This window comes from Aythya ferina, assembly GCF_964211825.1.
Source record: "Aythya ferina genome assembly, chromosome: 2".
Classification (NCBI taxonomy): domain Eukaryota; kingdom Metazoa; phylum Chordata; class Aves; order Anseriformes; family Anatidae; genus Aythya; species Aythya ferina.
Window position 1 is genome coordinate 126,365,390 of NC_140297.1, and position 12,431 is coordinate 126,377,820.

Here is a 12,431-nt window from a genome sequence, read left to right on the forward strand (position 1 = left end):
ATTAACTTCCTAATTCTAATCAATAATGCACTGATGCTGAACCGTGCAAGGGCAAACTAAGGATAGCAATTTTATCTGAAGACACAGAGCCACAGACCATTTGTTCTTTTAACTATACTTCTTCACAGTTGCAAAATTAAAGCTACAGGTCATGAATATAATCATATAGTGACGTATTTTGGCACAACACCTTTCCCACCTTAACCACATTTGCAATAGTACTCACACTGACATAGACATATTGCTGGCATCTCTGTGCTGAAATTAAGTTTTCTGAATATTTAGATGTTGCTGGTGAAGAATGGTACTGGGTATGTAGTGGCTGCAGTCTCGTTCACCTCCGGCAGCTGCCCTGCCTGACCATCTCCTCCATATGTCTGTGTGAGGGCAGGGAGACCAAGTTTCTTACTTTATCATGTCAGCATTTATGTCCTGGCTGAAGGAATATTTGAGTCCACACAGCCAAAACAGCCCCCAGCAGAGTCAATGTAGGTTTAACTATGGGTGGCTCAAGGGTAGCTGGGAGAGGGTGGCCTTCCCTTCTCCCTTGATTCCTCTGCCCTACCTCTGTCACTGCACTGGTTCTGAAGGCCTAAACGCTACACAAGTCTTGACAGAAGAAAATCAGTAATTTCTTTCCCTGGTGTTATCTGCATGTGCCAGCAGATGACCTTGAGGTCTCTTCCAACCTAGAAAATTCTGTGATTCTGTGATAACAGCTGCACAATATACCAGGCAACTCCTGTTTTGCAAGTCTTGATTCTCAGGTTCCCACTTTCCTACTCAATGTTTGACTACTACCAGCACTATTTTAGTTACTAATGGGTGCTAGACCTAATTGCCTAACTTTCACAATCATCAGTTGTGAGTTTTTGTTTTTCATATTAGTACTGATAGTGAAAATTATATTCGAAGTTCTCCAGAAGTCTGATTCAGCAGAGATTGCACATTAGATAGCTGTACTTGTTATAAAAAATGTTGTTGTTTTCAATCAGTTTGAGATTCTCTAGCTTTCAACTACAGAGGGCAAACTAACAAACAAAAAACCACCCAAACAAGAAAAACACCTCTTTTCCATTTCTCCCACCCATAATAAGTAGACCTCCTGGCAACAGCAAAGACAGTAAAAGGTACAGCTTACAGCACACTCCTTACTAATGGAGACCACTTCTGGTCTGCATCTTTGGAATTTAGGATAAGGGTCGGTAAGTAAGGCTGATGTTTGCTGTTAACTATCCACCATTTATTCTACAAATAGAAACAGACAACTTCCAGACCAAAGCCATCTGAATAACAGAGCTCATGAGCACCGTATTGTGCTGAGAATGTCTGCAAACGAGGAGCAGCAAAGGTAGAGTAGCCAGTGGGAGAATGCAAGTATAAGGGTTTATAATTAAATGCTATTGTTATTCTTATTTTCACTGGGTTTTAATTTTCAGATCACATGAGCAGTTGGTTTTTTTTTTCCTCATCAATGTCTGCCTTTCTAAACAATCTATAGTACCAAGTACCTCCATTATGCTTTCCGCAGGCTACTGACAACAAACCACAATTCTCTATGCAATACATTGTCTTGGAGGTTGCGGGTATCAAGGACTCTTAATAGTACCGTGGCAAGGATCAATTGTTCATCTCTATAGTGCAGGAGTGTCTCCTGAGCCTTCTGTCTTTGTGTACGGTCTCACAGATGGTGAATGACATTTCTTTCTTAGGGAACCTTCCATTAGAGAGGCTACTTCTAGACAAATCCGGTGGTGGAGCATTTAGAAAACAAAGAGTGGGCAAAGTGGGCTTTTATCACGATTGATCATGTGATTGATAAGGAATCGGCCGTTTCTTCCAGTACTCAATGGGAAACTTTAGGAAAGTGTTTTAATTCCTGAAGTATTACTATCAAAGCTATTCTGACCTGTTTCTCTGAGGTTCTGTATATAAATCCCTATCATCTCACTGTTAGGGTAAATTTCCTAATACAAAACCTAAGAAAACATCCAAAATTCCTACACTGGAGGAATGACTACATTTTCTTAAAGATTTATATTAACAAACAATACTTTGATATTAATGATTTCAAGTTACCTCCTGAAATTTTCAGAAGTTATGAAATCTCATGTTTTTCATGTGTCCATATTTTTAGCTCCCTATGTTGACATTTGTACAGTAGGCAGAGTTAGGCCAGAGCAGTACTTATGTAAGGGTTTCCTTGAAAAAAAACTGCAGATGTTACAGATTAAGGGCATGGGGCATGTTATAAATGGCATGAAAAACATGCCTACGTTTCAAAGCAGACCTGGTTTTGAACAACTCCTATCATACCTGTGTAAAATCCTTGTGTATACACAGTTGGGAGTTTGGAGTCCAACATCACACTGGAGGTGTGAAATAAATCAGGAAGATTTAATTTTTACAGATGGTGATCTGCACTGAAGAAACAGTATGTACTTTTTTCTTACATTAACACAATCCAATGCCATCCCACAAATCCTCAGTTCCTAACCTTTCTTAGGATGTTAGGAGAAATCGAGCTGTAGTTGGGGACACTAATGGCTATGTGACATATGCAACAGCCCATTTGCTAATATTCTGAGTCACGCTAATATAACGTCGTAACTGGCAACTCCAAGAGTGAGGTGAGCAATCTAACATGGCTTCACCAGCATGTGGGTTTGCATAGCTAGAGAAGGTGGGAGTAAAAATAATATTGTTGCAGCTTTACAGAGGTAGAATTATGCCCAAATTATAGACACTTTCTCTCTCCTGCTAAGGAGAGAACATTGTGCACAATGCCTGTGCACAGAGATTTCAACCAAAACAAGACTGGAGAGCCAAGTACCTGAGTCTGGATAGTTTTTCTGAAGGCACATATTCATGAGAAATGGATTTAAAGCAGCAACTTAACTTACAGCAGGAACCAACTTAAGAGGTTCCCCACATCTTCTCTCCTCCCCTCACCTCTAATAAAGCATGTCTTCATGTCCTCTCCACAGGGCCCACCAAAGCCCAGTCGCTGGCATGGCTTCAGGTAGGATCGGCCCTCTGATGGGGGTAGAGGGATGGTGTGAACACAAGGAAAAGTGTTCCTAAGCAGAAAGATTTTAAGCTAGTTCTGCCACTGACACCAGGGCTCCTTAGGGGAGCCCTACTGTGTCCTGTCCCCAGCAGTGCAGCACCCCAAGGAGCAGGCACCCCGAGGAGCAGGCACCCCGAGGAGCAGGCACCCCAAGGATCAGGCTGTGTTCGCATTGTGCTCTCTGGCTGGCAGGGGGAGGCACGCTTTGCCAGTTAAGATAAGCATTTAAGCAGCTTGCAATAATCCTTTCATTCATCAAACTGCACTAAGCAGATTTGCCTGGTCTTCCAAACAAAGTCAAACATGAGGAGAAAGGAAAGTGCACCTAAAGCAACATGGGTCCTTAGCACTCCTGTGCCCTGAAAGTGCCCTGCCCTGGGATGCAGGCAGATGTGCCAGGGCCAGCAGAACAACAGAGAAGTCCTTCTCTTCCCAACATGGGATGGGGCTGCTCCCAGCCTGGCCCAGCCAGCACATGTGTACTTGAACAGGACACTTGGGCTTAGTGAGCTTCCTTTCTCCCCTGTCACCAAGGGGTATCCAGAAGCAAAGAAACTGCAGTGGGGGCTTGGCCCTCACTGCTTAGAGAACAGTAAACAGCTCTTCAGAGACTTTTGGCTTGCTGCTTTTCTACTGTACTCCATCTCAGTGAAGAACTTCAGGCAGCCAAGGCCCAACTCCTATCAAATCTCCAACCCACCTGATCTGATGCTTCCCACTACCCCACTGCCCTACTGTTTTCTCAGACAAGGTCTTTCATTTGTCTTGTCCTTCTGCTTTCACTCTTCTCCTCCTCACATTGTCTTGTTTCCTCCTCACCCTCTATTATTTCCTTTACCTTTACCATGCTCTGATAACGTGCCTAAAAAGCCCAACCTTATTCTCACTGATATTCATGAAGTAACTGATAACTTCTACCTGTATTTTTTTTTCCATAGCCATTTCTTCTCCCTTCCTAACACCCCTCACCCCACTTAGAAACATGCAAGCCAGATAACCATCACAAGACACAAACAGCAACACAGCTGGCAGACACCACTGAAAGGGCAATCAGCTCCTGCTGCCAAGATCTTACATATGCTGCAGAGCACTGTATAGCTGCCCTAAACTGGCTACAGCCAGGGAATAGGACAACAAAGGTTTGGTCAGGCATATGAAGACTACCATTCCTTCCCTTGACTCAGTAAGATGTCATTCCAACTTTTATTCTGTGCAGCTGTGAGTTCTCTCTTCCTCCTAATACTGCCATAAGCATGGTGGCCACCACTTTCTGACACTGGGACATATTGCTTTTTGTGGCAGCCACGCTCTGCAGGACTATATGGTGATGCTCTCCTAATCAATGTCTGGACATACACTGCTGAATGGTTTTATCTGAGCAAACATACCTTTCCCTGAAATGCAAACCAGACTTGCCATCATCAAACAACCATAGAAAGGTCATTATTTTGAGTAATGTGAAAGATTTCTATCTGGTGTAATGGAGAAGGAACAGCTCAAGAGAAGGCTTCAGGAACAGCCCATCACTCCATAGGCCAGAGGAGTTAGAAGGGCAGAAATAGCAACATGGGGCCTGACCCTCCCAAACCTGATCTTCCTCTAGACACCTCTGGACTTTGTGATGATCTAAATAGTTGCTAACAGTGCTATACTGCCTTTGTATCCCATTTGTTTTCTCAGTGTTTTTATCACAAAGCACACATCCTGTTTGAATCCGTGTCATCCTCTTTCAATATTTGCTGCTGATTCTTTTTCTCACTTTCCTTGGGATTGCAGCAACAGGCTAGTTAAAATTTGCCAGGACCTCTAACACCAAAGATTCTTGTTGAATTATGCATTCTCAGTTATGCATTCTTGTATCAGGTCATTAGTTATCTGCCAAAGCATTCATAGCCTAAACAGGGTGAACCTGCTCATCAAGTATGGTAGCTCCATGATGTATTAAAATCTTTTTTTATTTTTTCCTCTTCAGATGTGCCTTGGAAAAAAACAAACAAACAAACAAACAAATCAATCAATCAATCAAACAAACAAAAAGATGGCTGTATATAAAAAATATTTCTTTTCCTATTTTTCCATATATTTCTTCCAAGTATGTGAAATTGTTATTCTAAAACACAAATAAAGGATGACATTAAAAAAAAACAAACACACTCTAACAACAAAAAAAGCCACATTGCATTCTATCACCCTAAAAACAAATGAAAAATGTCAGGTTAGGATCTATCACACTTAGCATATATTTTAACAAGTGGATTTCAATGTCCAGAGGCAGTGAAATTCCTCTATTGCTGATATCCCAGGGGCCAGAGCTGTAGCTTTCCTTCTAGGGCATTAATGGAAGATTCCTAACCAGGCTGAGTTTACTAAAACAATAACAACTCAAGGTCACACATCTTCGGATGAGATATGTTCAATAGGATCACTGAAAAGGGCACATATGCTGCACACAGACATACTTATAGATGTCAATCATATGTGTTCTTACTTTTTGAAACCTGAAGTGTAATGGGAGTATATTTATGTTAAAAGGCATTAAAAAAATCAAGAAATCAATTTCTAGTAAGAAGCCTTCATATTATCAAGAGCAAATGTCTTATCTGTTCTATCCAGCACTTTTGGTCATCCCCCACCCCCTCCTCCTTTTTTAAAATAAATTTATTTATTTATTTATTTATTATTTTGGTTACAGACATTGTGGTGAAGTACAGCAGGGGCTTTGTATCAGCTATCAATGAAGAGCAACCAAGGACATCTGTGCTCATGGAAAGACACAATCAGGGAGAAAAAAAAAAAAAAAAAAAAAAAAAACTCAGTCATGAAGTGAATTTCATAAAGACTACAAAAAGCTCCAGTTAGCTCCTCCTTTTTTTTTTTTTTTTTTTTTTTTTTCTGTTGGGATTTTCTGTATCAGTAAGAAACCAGCTGAGCCTCTGGTGTCCCAAAGAATTTGTCCTATTCCTTTAGTAAAACATGCCGTGACTGGAGGAAGCACAAAAGTTCAAGTGTTGTGCCTGGAGCACTATTTCATAAGAAGAGCAAAAGTCTTCAGACATGGAGAAGCTGGTCTGTCAGTTATGTAGTGACCCCAGAAACTCCCAGTGACTGACAAACATCAGGAAGCCTATTCATGGAGAGCTTATTGAAGGCTTTATCCCTCAAAACTGTGTTTTTCTTCAGAAGAAACCTGCACTGTCCAGAACAGACCAGGACAGAGAAGACAGTTTTCTTCACTTGCTTTTAGCCAAAAGATCATAAACTGAAATTATCAGAATAAATGATAAGGATTAGCAGGCAGAATGGCAGTTTGGCTTCTGAATAAAAGATGATAATTTGATCTCCAAGTTTAGCAAAACAAGGATTTTCCCCAAAACAATAAAAATCCTGTGTATATACACATACACACCATCACCTTTCCAGTCTTGTAACTAACAATTCTATATAATGATGTCACAATAACGTAAAAAGACACCATTATCACATTTTTTTAATTAAACTTTCTTTATTTTCTACTTCGTTAGAAAGATACAACTATTGAGAGTTAATGTGTTGTTATTATCTTTAGTACAGTGAATGCACATATTTCAAAATATTTCTTAAAAGCTATCAAAGCATCTGTATAACCAAGTGAATCCAATGTACAGCAAAATATAGAGAAAAGCATAATATTAATTTCACTTCAGGCTTCGCTTCAGAGGATAGGACTTCAGGCATGTGATTTGTTATTTTGTTATTGCAAGTTTAGGCTTTTAAATCAGGTAATACAAAATGTGTATTTTATGCATCCCTGGTAATCTGTAAGCATGAAAATATATAACATTCTTAGCTGTGTTTTTTTTTTTTCATTGTACTTACATCAGCATGCCTTTCTAAATACACATATATTTACACACAAGCGAATTACGAATCAAAATGGTCAGGTACAAAAGAGAAGGAAATAGTAATGTCAGAGCACGGATTCTAGTGTGACAAGTATTTAATTGAGAAATAAGATAATGGGATAACAAAAACTTCCGCTTTTAAAGGATGTTATCTTTGTACCACTGTTCTTAGGAAAGGAATACCAATCAGGGTCTTCCATTAGTCTTCCATTACCCCATCTGTAGTTATCATTTGAAACCAACCACTTACATAAAACAAATCCAAAGCTCTGATGATAATTCACTGGAACTAGAATTATTTGTTTTTTCTTCTGTTTAATCTGTTTGACTTCTTGCATCATGTCTGTCATGATACAATCTCAGTATCCTCTAATATAATTTGTTTATTCCAAGAGAACCTCTCCCCTCTATTCACGCCCCTGCATCTGGGGGAAGGATCCCAGTTTTGTGTGGGTGCTGAGTAGTAAATATCATAGTGAGGAGGCTGGTTTTAAAGCTTTTGTTGAATTCACCATTCATCAAGAGGCCTCAACCTGTCTCAAGAGACTCATGTTCTACTTCTCATGTTTTTACATCTGAAATATAAAAAGCAATAAGCATATAGCAGCAGCACCTAATTGTTATACCTGCTTTCCACCAGGCCCTTGAATATGGGCAGGATATGAAGGGAACAGTTACTAAATATTACTGAGGAAATAAGAGGTATAACAGGCCATAAGTATCTCAACATAAATATAATTATTTTTTTAAGACACTGTTAATGAAGGAGTAAATTCTAATCAGTGTAACTGGTGTAGCAGACAGTAAGGTTTTAATCAAGCAATACAGGCATCTTTCTTCTTCTAAAAAGCGTGTATGGCTTAGATCTTTTCCCATATATGTGCTAATTATAATCTTGAAAGTTTTAAGTAGGTACAAAGTTGTGTCGATTTGTTCGCTACTTGAAATAACAAAAGGGCTTCAACTCCAAGGAGAAAGTCTGCACAAAAGGAAATTCAGCAATGCAGGAGGAAATTCCACGTATACCTAAGTGCCTGTAACAAATAAATAACTTCATTACAGAGGGGTAGAAAAGGGGTAGAAAAGGAACTCAGGGAGACCTGCCTAGGATATTCTGATCAGCTACTAGAGCCCCAGCTAAAGTGAGGATAGATGCCCTACACTGACAAATGCCAAAAGAGGGAGAGCTATTAGCTTAGTAGAGTGTTACAAGAGTTTCTAATGTTGGTTACGGAGGTATATATACAATAATCTAGCAACCACATCACCAGGCATGTAAATGCAAACTCTGCCCTTGGAAAGTCAAAAGGAATTGAAGAAACAGGATTAGGAAGATATATTCAGCAGGACAAGGACCTGGCAGAGGTCAGCACACTGAAATGTTCAAGGGGGAAACTTTTATTGTTTTGGGGAGTGCCAAAGAAGACAGTAAATATTGGTTACAAACACGTTGATCAGAAGGTTATCCAAATACTTCCCTCTCCTGCAAGTTTCCACCTTGTCTTGGCTGCCTTGGAGAAGGTGCCCTGGGGACGGTGGCAGCCAGCACTCACAGGACTGAGGCTCGGCAGAGCCCCATCCTGCTCCGTCCATCCCCTGCCCCTACGCAGCTGCTGCCAGGGCCAGAAAGCCCAGGGCTGGGGCATTGTGCCGCAATGGCTCCATTGTGGTGAAATCAATAGAGATGCTCGAAAATACCTTTACATGTCAATCCTGGTGTCAGAAGGGAGCGGGTCAAAGAGGGCTGACCCTCAGAGCAAGTTAAACTCCTGAGGGTGGAGATAATCTCCCAGCAGGAAGGGAGGAAAGTGCTGGGCCCGCCTGGGCCAGGATCCTTTCACACTCCCTGCCGTCAGCTTTAGGCTACGGAGCCGGCCATTATCAGAGTCATTGTCATTATTATCTCTAAATCTACTGCCTACCATTCAGGCATCTATCAGGAAAAGACCCGAGACCCTATTAGTGCAGGCAATAAGCCCTGAGAAGGAGGGGAGGAAGGTAGTTCAGAGATAAAGTAACGCTCCTGCGGGCCACTCCATGTATTTTGGGGGACGTTTATGGATAAATCAGATTTTAGCACCCTTTCCCATCGATCAGCTGGACGAGTCTCCCATTGCACATCTCACCCGGCTGGGCGGTCCTGGAGGTACCAGTGTCGCTCCCTCCCAAAACGATGCTTCCAGAGACCGAGGTGCCTAAATCATAAAAAAAAAGAAAAAAAAAAAATCCTTTCCCCAGAGAAGGTTCAACGGCAAATGCGTGGCAGAGAAAAGCAGTGATTGGAAATGACATGTATTTTACTGATTAAAAAAATTAAAAATGTTAGCAATTACGTGAATATAAGTCCTGTCGCGAATTCCTCAAGATGATTCAGAGATGTTTTGCCCTGGTCTAGATGTCCAGCCACAAAGGACCATATCTGACAGGTTTTCCTTGGTAATTTTAAGTGAATTGAGTATTTTAACAGCAATTGCGTGGACTATAAAATAAAACAAAACAAAACAAAACAAAACAAAACAAAACAAAACAAAACAAAACAAAACAAAACAAAATAAAATAAAATAAAATAAAATAAAATAAAATAAAATAAAAATAATAAAATAGGTACACTTTCCCCCCATCTTAGCTATTCCTTTTCGAAAAGTAAGCATTTGATCGTAATAAAATCCTTAAAGATCCGGCTAGGAAAACAAACACACACACATTAAAATATATATATATATATATAGGTTTATTGCTATCCAACAGACGTGAAAGCTCGCAACAATCCTACAGTTGCTTACGAAAAAAAAAAGAGAGAGGGAAAAAAAAAAAAAAAAAAAAAAGTAGAAGACGACTGTCTAATTTATATGCAGGTTTCAGTAAAATAGACCAAACTCATGATCTTGCGTGTGAAGAGCACGGTCTTTAAGGTGATGAATAGCACTGAAAGACCTGTTGGCCCCTTCGGAGGTAGTTAACCGAGCTGACTGTTTCTTGACGTTTGACACTTTTAAATGCCGTGTTTAGCAAGGCAAAAATGGATTGAATTTGTAAAGTCTTTTTCTCCAGACATACATTACATACATGCATTTTCTCTTTTTCTCCAGACATACATTATTCCACTAAATCTTGTCATTTTTAAAAAATTATTATTATTTAGCTTTACTTTATTTTTTGTTTTGATTCCAAACCCTGTAGGTGACATCGAAGAGAAAAGAGAGCAGTGAAGATGCCGATGCTGAATTCAAATAAGTATGCCCCGTCCCCTGCAAGGCGAAAGGTGGGAGGCAGCAGCCTCCCATGAGAATGGTTACAATAGCAGGTTAAAAGTTCTTTTTTTAAGGGCCCCCGGGAATTGACATGTATATAAGCAACGTGTAATGCTTCTGGATAATGCTGAATTGCCAGCCGAGGAAGGGACAAGGGATGTTGTCTTGCTCTCCAGGAGAGGCAGACAACTGCTTCTTTTTGGACTTTGCAAGTTAAACTTCACAGGAGTTTCTAATCTCTATAATAGTTTCCCTTTGGTCTTCAACTATATATGAGGTTGATCCTTTGATTACTCTTGCACGTAGAAATCTTTGAAAATATGACTTGAAAAATTGACAAATACAGACCTGCATAGTCCAGATCTATTGATCCTCAGTACCAATACAGTAACACTATGAAGTGGAATAGCTCAGCAAAAGCAAATACTACAATATATTCCCAGCGCAGCTCCTTCAGAGGACTTGCACCTTCAGCTGGGCACCTCTCTCATTGTTACAGAAGGGTCTTGGAAATGCAAAATAATACAAGGAATGCAAAATACCAACTCAACACAGAAACTGAAAGGGGTAAGAACCATAGGGGCCCAAGGGACACACGGCCATAATCATCAGTACAACAAGAGAGACTGCCATCTGCTATTGCTGTAAAGTCGTCAGCTAACCCTCCTTCTAGACTGAGCTGGGAAATAAACTGGTGAAGTTGAGTACCTAGTTTTAGTCACAGCATTTCTTGAAAAGAAGCTCTAGTGTACTCAGTATTTTTTTCCGTGATAATAGCATCCAAATAAGAAATAAATCTTCATCTTAAATGACAGTAGACGTTCTTAAGTTCTATAGTGTACTAGAATATCCAGTATTGCTTGATTTGTCAAAGGGACGTTTTCGATAGACATTATGCGTATGCACAGGAATACCTATGTGTACACAAATGCACAAATGTGTGCATATACATACACACATGAATACAAAACAAAAAAATCACTTATACTCTGTTAAGAATGGTAGATATGTTTGGAAAATATGAATATACTGTAGAGGACAGGGTTATATGGTTATAAAATATATGGTTATAAAAACAAAAGTAAATAGGAATCATATAATCCAAAATACTTCACTTTTAACCCACCTAGTATAACTTTATTATTACATACAAGATTCATACCTTGTGTCGTGAGTACTATGGATTTTTTTTTTCATATGACAATAACTAAAAGCACAAACCTGTACATACACAACATGCATCATCTTTGGTTATTGGTATACATCATAGAGAGATGTAATTTGTTCTAAACACATATAATTCTGCTGGTAGCAGGGTGTGTCCTAAAGACATAGACTAAAGAAATAGTAAAGATAAAAAAAAAAAAAAAAGATTATTATTTTGTTACTGCTGTCAGAAACGTAAGTGATCCATCTACCAGATAAATACAATTAAAACAACGGCAATAAAAGTCACTGAGCAAAAAGTTCCAGGAATTTTTGTGGAAGTTTTAAATGCTACCAGTCACTTCAGTTTCTCTTCTCTTTTGAATTTCTCCAAAATTAAATGATTTTTTATTATTTGAAAGAACAACTGCTCTCCTTTAACCTTTCCATAGAACCTTTTTGTCATAATAACATTCCAGCCCAAACAGCTCCCGTGGGATGAAATCAATCAAAGCCATAAAAGAGGAATGTTTTTGTCATGCCAGGTCCTACTGCTCATGGCTTACAGTTACAGAACTGACAGCAGCAGAACTGGATTGAACAGAACATCTGAAGATGAAGACATCTGGCCAGTTACTCTTAAGTTATTCCTACCAAAATCAACATACTTTTCAATTTGGATATTGCACAATTAAAACAAAACAAAACATACAGGGAAAAAAAAAAAAAAAGCTATGTTAGCATTGTGATTGTGGTGTGACAGCAGGATAAAAACACAAAACCAATTTAAAAGCCCTTAAGTCCAGGCAGCCTTTCCCACACTGACTTAAGCTCAGTCTCCTTCCTCAAACCTCCAAAATACTTGGCTGACAGTACCCTTGGGTAAGGGTCTGGGGAACAGGTAAAGAACTCATATCCCTGGGCAAATAACGTGCTGCCAGCCTGCTTCCTCCCCCCCTCCATCCCCCCACCCTGCACTGTTCACTGATGGGTGCCTGAGTGAGAAGCAGCCACACTACAGACTTTGGCAGCTGGGGGGAGGTTTGTGAATTCCCCATCGGTTGTTCCTTGGGGTTTTCATGG